At 42.2% G+C, this 12,395-nt stretch overlaps 1 long non-coding RNA gene across 2 annotated transcripts in view; it reads right to left on the bottom strand.

Annotated features, from left to right (window-relative positions):
• The window catches only part of LOC115029844 (uncharacterized), a 143,735-nt gene that overhangs the window by 53,916 nt on the left and 77,424 nt on the right, over positions 1-12,395 (bottom strand). Inside the window, exon 6 of one of the 2 annotated variants that reach the window (XR_015046033.1) lies at positions 5,439-5,797. The exons of the other annotated variant lie outside the window; for it this stretch is intronic. This is a non-coding gene — a long non-coding RNA (uncharacterized LOC115029844). The remainder of the gene's footprint in view (positions 1-5,438; positions 5,798-12,395) is intronic. 2 annotated transcript variants of the gene reach the window in all.

Here is a 12,395-nt window from a genome sequence, read left to right as displayed (position 1 = left end):
CAGAAGTGGATGCTCACAGTCATCTATTGGATGGAACACAGGGCCCCAATGGAGGAGCTAGAGAAAGTACCCAAGGAGCTGAAGGGGTCTGCAACCCTATAGGAGGAACAGCAATATGAACTAACCAGTACCCCCTGAGCTCATGTCTCTAGCTGCATATGGAGCAAAAGATGGCCTAATCAGCTATCATTGGGAAGAGAGGCCCTTGTTCTTGCAATGATTATATGTCCCAATACAGGGGAATGCCAGGGCCAGGAAGCAGGAGTGTGTGGGTTGGGGAACAGGGCGGGTGGGGGGGGGTATAAGGGACTTTCAGGATAGCATTTGAATTGTAAATGAAGAAAATATCTAATAAAAATTGTTTAAAGAAAAAAAGGAAAAGAAAGAAAGAGAGAGGGAGGGAGGGAGGGAGGGAGGGAGGGAGGGAAGGAGGGAGGGAGGGAGGAAGGAAGGAAGGAAGGAAGGAAGGAAGGAAGGAAGGAAGGAAGGAAGGAAGGAAGGAAGGAAGGAAGGAAGGAAGGAAGGGAGGGAGGGAGAAAGAAAGTGCCCTACAGGCTTGCCTATAGCCCAATCTTATGGACATATTTTCTCAACTGAGGCTATCTTCCTCTCAGATGACTCTAGTTTTTATCAAGTTGACATAAAACTAGCCAGCATACCAGTATAGCACCTTACCAAGACAGATAGTATGTTAAGGAAAGTCTAGGTGGGGCTAGATGGTACTCATTGTTGCATAGCTTTCTCCTCCAAATCAAGGCATTCTCTCCTTGAGGGAGGAGAGAGATTCATAAGACTCAGAAGTACATGAAATTTACAAGGTTCAGTGTGCTTGTGGGAGTCCATCCCAAGGTTACATAAGTAGTAACAAGTGCTAGGGAGAAGAGGCTCTTCTATCATCTGAGCTGACTGCTAGCTGTGCAGAGAGTTGCAGAGATGCATCTATCCTGAGTCATCACCATGCTGGGAGGGTTTTTCAGTTGATACAGCTGCCCATGAGTCACTCATGCTTCTGTAGATAACCTCAATAAAATCGCTGTATCACTAAGTTAGACCTGTGTGGACTGATTTCTTTCGTCTACCATCAGTGCCCTACCTAGAGTGAATGAATATGTGTTCTTTTCTCCCTAGAAAAATTCACACGACATCTAGCAATTTGGACCTGGAAAGCCATAGAAAGTATATTACAGAAGCCCCTCTAGCATGAGGTCCCACAGTAGGCACTAAGGTCTGTTCTAACAAACTGTCAATTTCTAGCATATGTTCTCTGCATAGAGCCTGAGTACTTCTCTATATTCACCTATCACCTACCACCATGATGAGGTAAGACCATGAAAGGTAGTGTATCTTGACTCTTCTGTCCAGGACAAACATCTTCCTGGATGTTTGGCAAGTCAAGGTAGCAAGATGGGGGTGGGAAAAAAAAGAATGGAAGATTAGCCACCTGCAGAAGGGGAGAGAGGCCATTCCAGTGTAACATCTCAGAGAAGAGCTGACCAAGAACATTTCTCCATCTGACTGGCGATTATCAGAGGTTAATTACACTCTACACCAGCTGAGAAGCCATGGGGTGTTGGCTGATGGTGATACCCAAGGACAGTGAATCCTTTGAATCGTTTGAAGGGTCAAACAGACACTAGGGAAGCTAGGATGGTTGGGACACGAGGCTTTTCCTCCTTCTGAGGTTGGAGGTTATATCTGGAACCCCCCAGTCCCACTCCAGTCACAAAGGTGGGACTCTCTCCATGATCCATCTCAAGCCTAAAATGTTGAAAAATGGTATCAATCTAAATTCTTTCTACCTAAATCCAGAAGTCACGGGCGAAAAGGCAAAATAAAAGTGTTTGATTTTTCTGCCCAAATCACCAGTGAACTAGTCCCTAAAATATAGTAGCTAGGATTGGATGCAACTCAATGACTCTGTCATCTAAACTCTGACTCCATCTTCCCTGATCTTTCCATGGACTTAGAATTATTCAAATGAAGGTCACAGGAGCAAGATGTAGCTGGTCATCTGCTCCTGAGTCTGAGTTGTGAGGCCAATCACAAATGTTTCTTCTGGTTGCTCCTGGGGTTGGCCACATCCATTGCTGATTGGGCAGTCTGGGCACCAGTGACAGGAGGAGGAGTGAGAGCTGTGGGTGGGTGTGAGTGGGCAGGTGCCCTGTGGATGGAGAGGTTCAGGGAAGAGGCATCTTCATTTGGAAACACCCCACCAGGATGCAGATGTTGAAACAGCCGGCCAGACTGCAGGCCTGGGAAGCTGCTCTGGCTTGGACCTCAAAATCTACAGCTTTCCCCAGCTTCCTCCTCTCCCTTTTACTCTGCTCTTTTCCCTCCCTGCTACATACACTGCCTTCTCCTCTTGCCCCTGGGACCCCATTTTCTTTCTTTGATGCATTTTCCAAGCCTCTACCATCAAACTCTTGTACTTTGCTTTTCCTGGAACCCTAAAATGTGCCCCCTGCCTGTCTGCTCTTAGTCCTTTTCTTCCTCCTCTTCTCTTCTCATGTTCTTTTTTCATGCTAGTTTTGGGTAACTCATCTGGAAAGAATAGCCGATCTGGCAGCCAGTGCCTTAATCTCTCTTTCCCAAAGCCAGGGAATGCAAACACAAGCAAAATGTACTCAAGAGGAGAGGAGGAAGAGAAGCTTGTCTAAGTACATGTTCCATTTTCATATTACCTTCTGCAATAGGAGATTGGAAAGGGGGGAAGAGAGCTAACCTGATAACAGCTAGAATTCAAGTGACTTCCTTCTACTCCAACCCATTTTCAAACAGATCCATTCAACTTGCCTTTCTTCTGCTTAAGACCCACCCAAGCATTCCTCGCTGCTACCTACCTCACCACTTCTGGTTATGAAAACTACAAATGAGCCACACTTCATTTAGAACATTGGAGTTCCCTAGTTGCTTTTCATCGTCTCGTTCTGTGGAGAGTGTGCACATTTCTCCCACAGTGGAACATTAGCTATGTCTGTTTGGGCATGGACACAGATCCCCTTCAGTGTCTGTTTAAGAGGATGTATCAGATAAAATGCTGCTACAAGAAACCTTCTTCATTTGTGGATCAGTCATGATCACTCAGGACTTGAGTTACAAACTTACTTTACTAAGTCTGAATAAGAATGAGAATGGACAATTTGGGACTGTCTGTGCTCATGCTAAAGATAGCTTACTCAATGTATACTCCACCAAAGAGATCAAGACTTCCCTTTTGGTTTCTGGAAAATAATAATATCTTTGGGGGGGTGTGCATGTGCTTGTGAGTGTGCCTGTTCACATACATACACATGCATACATATGGTAGGGTGTTGAGGGGGAACGCATGTATGCAGAGGCTGTCAAAGTCAGCTGAACTTCCTCACCTAGGCTCCACCACACTTCTTGAAACATGTTCTTTCCCTTAACCTGGGGCTTGGCAGTTTCCCTAAAGAAGATGAATTGTGAGTCCCCGGCTTCCTCCATTTCCCTGTAACTGAGATTAGATGTGCACATTGCCACACACAGATTGTTTCACACAAATTCTGCGGGATCGAACTCAGGTTCTCAGGCTTCTGCAGCAATCACTTTACCCACTGAGCCATCTACTCAGCCCTCTCTCTGTGGTAATGTTGTTTCCTAAAATCACAACCCACATTTCAACCACATGAGCCATTTCCAGGAGATGAATCAAAGTCTGCATTATCATTCTCCTACCACATTTTGGGGAATTAAAGAACAGAAAAGGAATTGCTTTTGCTCAAGGTCACACAATGTCTGGATCAAAACTTTCTTTGTCCCATAATTAGTCTACTGACCAAATTGCCTCTGAAGCAGTTTCTTCCTCTCATGGGCCATCTCTGAGGCTCTGCCAGAAACAAGGACAAGAGATCTGAGACCTTGTGGAGGCCTTGATGTTCTCTTTCCAAAATGGTCAGACTTTATGAGCCACCAAGCATCCTCAAGAGATATGCAGAGTATGGGAAGTCTGAGGTGCAAAGCACCCAAAACATTCTCCATTCTTCTTGGGTTCTCCATAAAGACAAGCTTAACCTCAGCTTACTAAAGAGAATTCAACAGTACATTGACATTTTCTGTAAAATCATGGAAAATGTCTCCATCCAAAAGCCATGGTGGGATCATGAATTCAATGTAAATGAATGAGAAACAGATGGATTGAGTTTCCCTTCAACTCACACGTGCTAGAGAGTTGCAGCTGAGAAAATGCTTAGACCCATGCATTTCCAGGCACTGGAACTCCGAGCAGAGTGGGGTGTTTTGCTGAGTCCCAAACACTGGCTTCTCCTGTCCCTAAAAATAACTAAGCCGTCCAGCTGTTGGATGGAGATTTTTCTCTTTCAGTTTTGTTCCATTTGATTTTTCTCACAAAGCACCAAGGTGATAAATGACTTCAAAACCTGCTAGATGTTCTAGGGGGATCAGCGGCCAGAAAAGTAAAAAGTTAAAAAAGAAACTGTCACAATATCCTATCATTGCCCTCACCAGCCACTCTGTCCCTTGAACCCCTCTTGTCATTACTCACTCATCCGTCAATGTCAACCCCAAGATCTATTTCCTCTGAGAACACTTTGGGATTATATTGGTCCTCATAGATACATAAATCAATCACAGAAACAATTTTTTGTGTACCTGTTATGGACCTACAATGTTCAAAGCATCCAGTGAGTGTCTAAGACAAGGCCCAGGTCTTCAGCAAGTTTTAGTTCAAATTCAGAAGCTTCCACAACCTTGTGAAGCTATTAAGAGACAGTAGCAGATAGTGGAGGTAGGTCAAGGTAGCAGATTGTGGAGATAGGTCAAAACGAGGGATACAGGATTAGCTGTCTTTCAGGATTCAGAAAATGTGGAAAGATTGTGCACATCAAAGTGGTCAGAATTTATAATAACTACCATTACTGCAGTTTGAGGACTGTTTTTGAATCAACATGGAAGGATGTTTTAGAGATGAGAGATAGGAACTCAGGAATATGAAGTGTCTTTGCTGTTCAAGATCCTACCCCTACCAGGTGGTGGAACAACCTTCCCAGATTAATGGCTTCTGATCTAAGCATAAGTGTCTTAGGCTACACTGATTCCAGGAAAGGAATGTACAAGTCAAATAGGTGGAGAACTATGCCTCCAGTGGAGACAACTATAACACTCCGGGGTATCTCTAACCAAATCTGAACTTGGCTTCCACACTCTCTTCTCGGCACCTTGTGGCCAGTGGAGTACACTTATTTGGAGTATCTTCGTTTTTTTCCCTATTTTTAAAGATTTCTGCAAAAGTCTATGTTTTGTAGCCTAACATGCTTTATCCTTCTTTGTGAGAAAAGGAACTTACAGTGTCTAACTTGTCTACTGACTTGCTAAGAACACATGTGCAGCACAATTCTTCAACTGTTTCAACCTTCTACCTAAATAATGCCAGATTATCGTCTAACATACCAATATCTCACCTTTTGGAGAGATTAGTTATTCCCTGAAGAGAGATTTTCCAATACATGATCCCAACTGTTTTGAGAGTGGTCCAGTTATCACTGGTTAATGAGTGGATATGCCCTGTGATGATAATTCCCACATCTTCAGGACAAGTTCTTGTGCTGCTCCAGAATGCTCCACTTAAAACCTTGAGGTCCTCACACTGAATATACTTCATCTTCTCCTAAGACCAGATTCTTCTCATAGGTCTCTCCTGCTGCCAGATGAGTTATAGCTCTCCCAGTCTGGCTAAAGTTGACCATGAATTTTGACACTGAAGCCTTGGATCCTTGCAGATTGTTCATTTAGAGGTTCTAAGTAAAAGACATTCTGTGCTCTGGGGAAGGGAAAAGAAGAGAAAAGGAGGGGAGAAGGAGAGGGGGGAGGGGGAAGGAGAGGGGAGAGGTGGAGAGGGGTGAGAGGGAGAAGAGAAGAGAAGAGAAGAGAAGAGAAGAGAAGAGAAGAGAAGAGAAGAGAAGAGAAGAGAAGAGAAGAGAAGAGAAGAGAAGAGAAGAGAAGAGAAGAGAAGAAGAGGATTTCTGAGAAAGTCTCCTGTGGAATAAACAACAAGACCCAAAGAGAGACAATGAAATGGCAATGCAGTCGCAATTCCCTCCTCCCTGCCCTGTGCTATCAGCTCATGTTACCAATGCTACTTCCATGTGTGGTATCTCACCATGGCAGTACAGTAGGATTGTCTTTTTCTGGCCATGGTGAGTGCTATGCTATATACCTGAGCATGTGGAGACATAAACAGCACAATGTATGGCCCCTACTTTGTCATGACAGCCTCTCCATTCCCCCAGAGCCTGGATTCAGGTGTGACTTGGGGTGCCTTCACAACAGAAACCTCAGACAAACATCCTTAAGGACAATGAAAAGATCTGAGCAGCTGGAGTTCTGTCCTTTGGGTTTAGGAACTAGGTTATGTTCATTCCTCAAGGTGATGTTTAAAGATATAGGAAGAATTCAGCCAGCAATTAAGTTCCCCGCCCAAGGGAGGCATTGGAAACTATACTCAGAATCCCACCTCTCCGCTCTTTCCTCACTATGGCAACCATGAAACTACTGCCATAGCAGGAGAGAGAGAGTCACAGGGAGCATAGATGGCTGCGGGCCCAACTCCTAAGGTTTAGCATCCGTCTGGATTCTCACACTGAGTCGACAGCTCCCACGCACTGTTCCTCGCCAGGGAGTGCGCATGGCAGAGACATGAGGCAGACACGCTTCTGGGAAATAAATAACTCTTGTGCCAATAGAGTCTGATGCACTGACTTTCTGGGGGTAGTCAAACCTTCCTTGGACTCATGTAGGTATTCCAAGCCTATGTTTCCACAGTCTCATCAGTAAGTCAGATGTTCATGGCTGTCTGATGATTTGTCAGTTCTTTCCTGGTCCCTCTCATTTTCTGTCACCTTCCCTAGGGCTCAGAAGGTAGAAGAAAAATGTCAATGAGTCAGAAGGGCCAGGCACCAAGCATGTTTCTAAACAGGCTCCTCCCAGAAGAGACTTTAAAAATGTGAACAAAACCAGTGAGACTTTCAGGTTTGCTGGCATGGGTGGAGACCTCTTGTCCTCTTAGAGGTTTGTGGGAGTGTATCTTATTTTTCCAAGGCCTTGGAATGAAGAAATATGTGATGAACCTACATTTGCAAGTAGGTGGGGGTCATAATTAGGGTTTTATTGCTGTGAAGAGACACATGACCACAGAAACTCTTAGAAAGGGAATCATTTCATTGGGACTGGCTTACAGTTCAGAGCTTTAGTCCATTATCACTAGGATAGGAAGCACGGCATTGTCCAGACATTTTACTGGAGAGGTAGCTAAGAGTTTGACATCTGGATCTGCAGGTAGCAGTAGGAAGAGACAATGAGCCACTAGGCCTGACTTGAGCTTCTGAATCCTCAAAGCCCAGCCCCCAGTAACAGACTTTCTCCTACAAGGCTACACCAATTCCTACAAGGCTACACCTCCTATTAGTGCCACATCCCATGGGCCTATGGGAGCCATTTTTATTCAAACAACTAGAGTAGGTAATATCACTTAATTCAGGAAATGCATGCAACACCATTATCATTATTAAGGAGTACATTCTTTATTCACTGCCTCTGAAGCTTCTAATCCTAGTGTTATTCCCTCTACCCACACAGTGGCAAAAACAAACAGAATATGTAATTTACCACAGAAAAGCCCCAAGGGGACAAACAACTTCAGCCAGTTCTTTCTTCCCAACACCTGCCTTCCACAGTACTTTTCTTGGGAGAATAAAAGAGGTGGGTTTTTTTATTTGTTTGTTTGTTTTTGTTTCGTTTTGTTTTGTTTTAGAAAAGAGAGAAAGAATTCTTGAGGGAAGGTGTTTATTTTATTTTTACATGAATTTGTTTTAGGAAATATTGACCTAATGATACTAAGATCGAAAACAGAAAGAAAAAAAGTAGAAGACAGAAGGAATGAAATGGGGGTGAGTATTCCTTGTCTCTGAACTTGGCTTCACCTGTTTTTTGCTGCAAAACCATGTCACAGAGACAGAAAAGGAAATACAGTGTACACTTTAGCAAATATTACTACCTGAGCCAGGCAAGGCAGCGCATTCCTGTAACTTGCCGTAATCCCAGCTATGACAAAGCTAAGGCAGAAGGATTGAAAGCAGAAGACCAGCCTAGGCTACACAGTGAGACCCTGGGTCAAGACTCAAAAATGAAAACTTGACATGTAGGTCAGTGGTTCAGCACTTGATTAGCATCCCAAGCAGAGATTTTAATCCTAAACAGCCTAGAAAACAGCAGAAGTAATACCCATAATGTGAGCCCTTGTGTGACTGCCCCCAAGTCAAGGCAAACACTTCCCAGATCCAGCAGCCTCCAACAGCTCCTCCCTCCCAGCTTGCAGAGAAAAATCACTGGCAAAGATTTAAGTAGTTTATAATTGTGCTGGCTGGTTTTATAGCACCTTGACACAAGCTAGAGTCATTTGGGAAGAGAGAACTTTAATTGAGAAAATGTTCCCACCAGACCAACCCATAGGGACGTCTGTGAGTCACTTTCTTGATTGATATGGGAGGGCACAGCTTACTGTGAGCAACACCTCCCTAACCAGGTGGTCCTGGAAGGTATAAGTAGGCTGAGCTAACCATGAGGAGCAAGCCTGTGAGCAGTGTTCCTCCTTGGTCTCTGCTCCAATTCCTGCCTCCATGTTCCTACCCTGTCTTCTCTTGATGATAGACTTGTAAGTTATAAGGTGAAATAAACCCCTTCCCATGGTGTTTATCATAACAGGGGGAGTCCTAAGACAGTAACCAACTGTTTTTCTTTATGGTCCCGAGACCTAATCTTAATTCCTAAACTCTAGAGATTAACTCTGCCTGCTTCAGAAACTTGTGAGTCACAGATTAAGTCTTGTGCTTGGACCCATTTACTTAGTGTTCGTCTTTGAAGGGTCTTCGGCACTCTGGATGGAGTAGCTGTGTGCTCCTTCCCATTGCCATATCATAGGGCACCATGTGAACATAACAAATTTCATCTCAAACATTATGAAAATTCATTAGTAACAGATTTGAAAATTAGCAAATCTATCATTTTATAGTGTTATCCCTTCTTGGTTTTGATTTGTATTTTCACACACTTGTTTATTGCTAATAAAAGTGGGATGTGTCATCCTTGGGTAGAATTTCTATTTATCTTTTCTCCATTTTTCCATTGGACTATCTTTTTTATTGATCAGTAGAAGTTTATTATTCAGGAAACTGGATTTTGTTACATATATTGCAAACACCTCTCACCATTTGGCTTATATCTTTACTCTTTTGATGGTTTGTGATAAAGCCAGACATTTTATCAAGTTGAGTATAGATAAAGTGCCAATCTTCCTCTTTGTGATTATTGTTGTTTCTTGTCTAAAACTTTTTTCTTTTTCTGAGATTGGGTTAGTACTATCTAGCTTATTTTCCATAAGGTTTGTTATTTTGATTGTGATCATTTTATTACATCTGTAAATGATTTTTTTAATGAAGATAGGCAGGGGTCACGGTTGTTTTTTAAAAACATATGGGAATCTAGTTTGCTTTCCATGCATTTAATAAATGCTTTCTCACTGCAAGACAGCAGCATAACTGTTCTAAATCAAGGTCTATATTTGTGTGGTTCTGCTTCTCTTAGTCTATTACTACAGCCATGCCATTCCATCATAACTGTTGTCCCTGTAAAAGAAAAATCATAATATTCAATGGAATAGATCTTTTCATTGCTCAAAAATGTCATAGCTATTCTTATCATAGTTCACATCATTCACATTTTTATTTATTCATGGAATTTCATCTTTTATCTTTGATGCTACAATAGGTGATACATTTTAAATTTTCATTTTCAAGGTGTATGCGATTGTACATGTTGTCCTAAAATGTATTTAATGCAAAGTTTTGCACAAAACTTGCTAACTCATTTGTAAATGCTGATAAGTTTCAAACTTGTTTAGACATTCTTACATGGAAAGGAGTATAAACTATGAATAAATACGATAATTTTTATTTATTGATTTTCAGTGCAAATAATAGATTCTTCCCTACTTTCCCTACTTGTCTGGGACATCCAATATAACACTGAGTAGAAAATGTGGTAGCCACTCAGCTCAGCTTTGGTAATGATCTCCGAGAATCTGTCCACCTTTCCACAGACGCTATAGTAAAGATACAGTCTCCTAGATTAGCTTTACAGAAAGACAGTTCTTTAAGCAAGGAAACTTATGCTTAGCTTAGAAGCTCTTTGTCATGAACTTCATCACTCGCGTTCCTGTGTTTCTTAACCTGAAGAATTTCCAGTGCCTTCCACTAATGTAATGAAATACATCCACTCATTTTGCAATTAAAACATTTGGTAGTTGTAGAGCAAAAGTGGCCCATTGATTTCCAAACAGTATAAGGTTCAGTTGTCTCCGCATCCTCACAAACATGCAGCATCTTTTGTTATCTTGACAGAAGTCACTGTGACGTGAGCAAAGTCCAACTGCACTGGGGTTTTCATTAGCATTTCCCTAGTGAGTAAAATATTGAGTCATTTTTTATATGTTTATTGGACATTTGTTTTTTCATCTGCAAACTGTGTGTTTGGGTCACATGTTGGTTTATTGATCAAACTATTTGTCCCTTCATATGTAATTTTTATGTATTTTATGTGTGTGGATATTAATACCTACTCAACATGAATAATTAGAAGTTATTATATCAAGATCTGAATATTAGTTTTTGCTTTTTACTTATTCTTGTTTCTTTGGCTATTCAGAAGTAGTTGATGCAATTCCCTAAGCCCGGAGAATCTGCCCACGTTTCCACAGTTTCATAGATTAACCTTACCCATAGACAGTTCTTTAAGCTTGTTGTTTCCTGAACTACTGGAGTACTATCAGAAAGCCCTTGCCTGTGCACGTATCTTGAGTACTTCCCAGTACATTCTTCTAGAAGTTTCTAAGTTCGAAATCTTAGTTAAGGTGTTTGATCCATTCAAGCTGAGATTAGTACTGTTATTGTTAATAGTGTTGGTGGTGGTGGTGGTGGTGATGTGTGTGGTGTGTGATTTTGTGTGTGTGTGTGTGTGTGTGTGTGTGTGTGTGTGTGTGTGTATGTATGTATGTGTATGGCAAGTGGAAAGAGCATATACCTACGGCGTCAGTGGAATGAGGTTTTTCTCTTTCCACTTTAGGGTTGAACCTGGTAGATCTTCAGGCTCCATGGAAAGCTCCATAGCCCACTGGGCCATCTTGCCAGCCCTTGAGGTGATTATTGTACTGTATCAAACTTGGACTTCTTTGATTCTCTTACATGTGAATATTCAGCTTCCCCAGCACCACTCACTAAAATGACTATTTTCCTCCAGTGTATATTCTTAGTATTTTGCCAAAATTCATAGCTATAAATGTACGCATTCATTTCTGTATATATAGAATATTCTATGGCTGCATGTATCTTTTTTCATGGTAGTAGCATACAGTTTCATTACTACTGACGTATTAATTTAAGATCAGGTATTATGACCTTAGCTTACATCTAGCATTTTTTTCCCATAAAGATTGTCCAGACTGGACCCGCCACAGGATCTTGAGACTTCTGGTGAGTGGAACACAGCTTCTGCTCCAATCCAATTGTGCGCGGGACCTGAGACTGCATTAGTTAGGGAAGCAGAAAACCGGCCTGAGTAGGACCACAGGCCTCTTCCGGTCGGACCAGCACCGGGGTAGCTAGAGCGCAGGGTCGGCTGACACCCGCCAGCTACCCACGACCCCTGCCACAGGATTTTGAGACTTCTGGTGAGTGGAACACAGCTTCGGCTCCAATCTTTAAACAGTGACAATGACAACAACTAACCCCAGAGATTACCAGATGGCGAAAGGTAAACGTAATAATCTTACTAACAGAAACCAAGACCACTCACCATCATCAGAACCCAGCACTCCCACTTCGCCCTGTCCACAGCACCCCAACACACCGGAAAAGCTAGACACGGATCTAAAAGAATATCTCATGATGATGGTAGAGGACTTCAAGAAGGACGTTAATAACACACTTAAAGAAATACAAAGGAACACTGGTAAACAGGTAGAAGACAGTAAAGAGGAAGCACAAAAATCCCTTAAAGAATTGCAGGAGAACACAGCTAAAGAGTTACAAATCCTTAAAGAAAAACAGGATAACATAATCAAACAGGTAGAAGTCCTTAAAGAAAAACAAGAAAACACATCCAAACAGATGATGGAAATGAACAAAACCATACTAGACCTAAAAAGGGAAGTAGACACAATAAAGAAAACCCAAAATGAGGCAACACTGGAGATAGAAATCCTAGGAAAGAAATCTGCAACCATAGATACGAGCATCAGCAACAGAATACAAGAGATGGAAGAGAGAATCTCAGGTGCAGAAGATTCCATAGAGAACATCAGCACAACA

This window comes from Mus caroli, unplaced genomic scaffold (assembly GCF_978045245.1).
Source record: "Mus caroli unplaced genomic scaffold, Mus_caroli_1 scaffold_19, whole genome shotgun sequence".
NCBI lineage: Eukaryota > Metazoa > Chordata > Mammalia > Rodentia > Muridae > Mus > Mus caroli.
The sequence above is the reverse complement of the archived record's forward strand: the minus strand, read 5'-3'. Positions and strand labels throughout refer to the sequence as shown.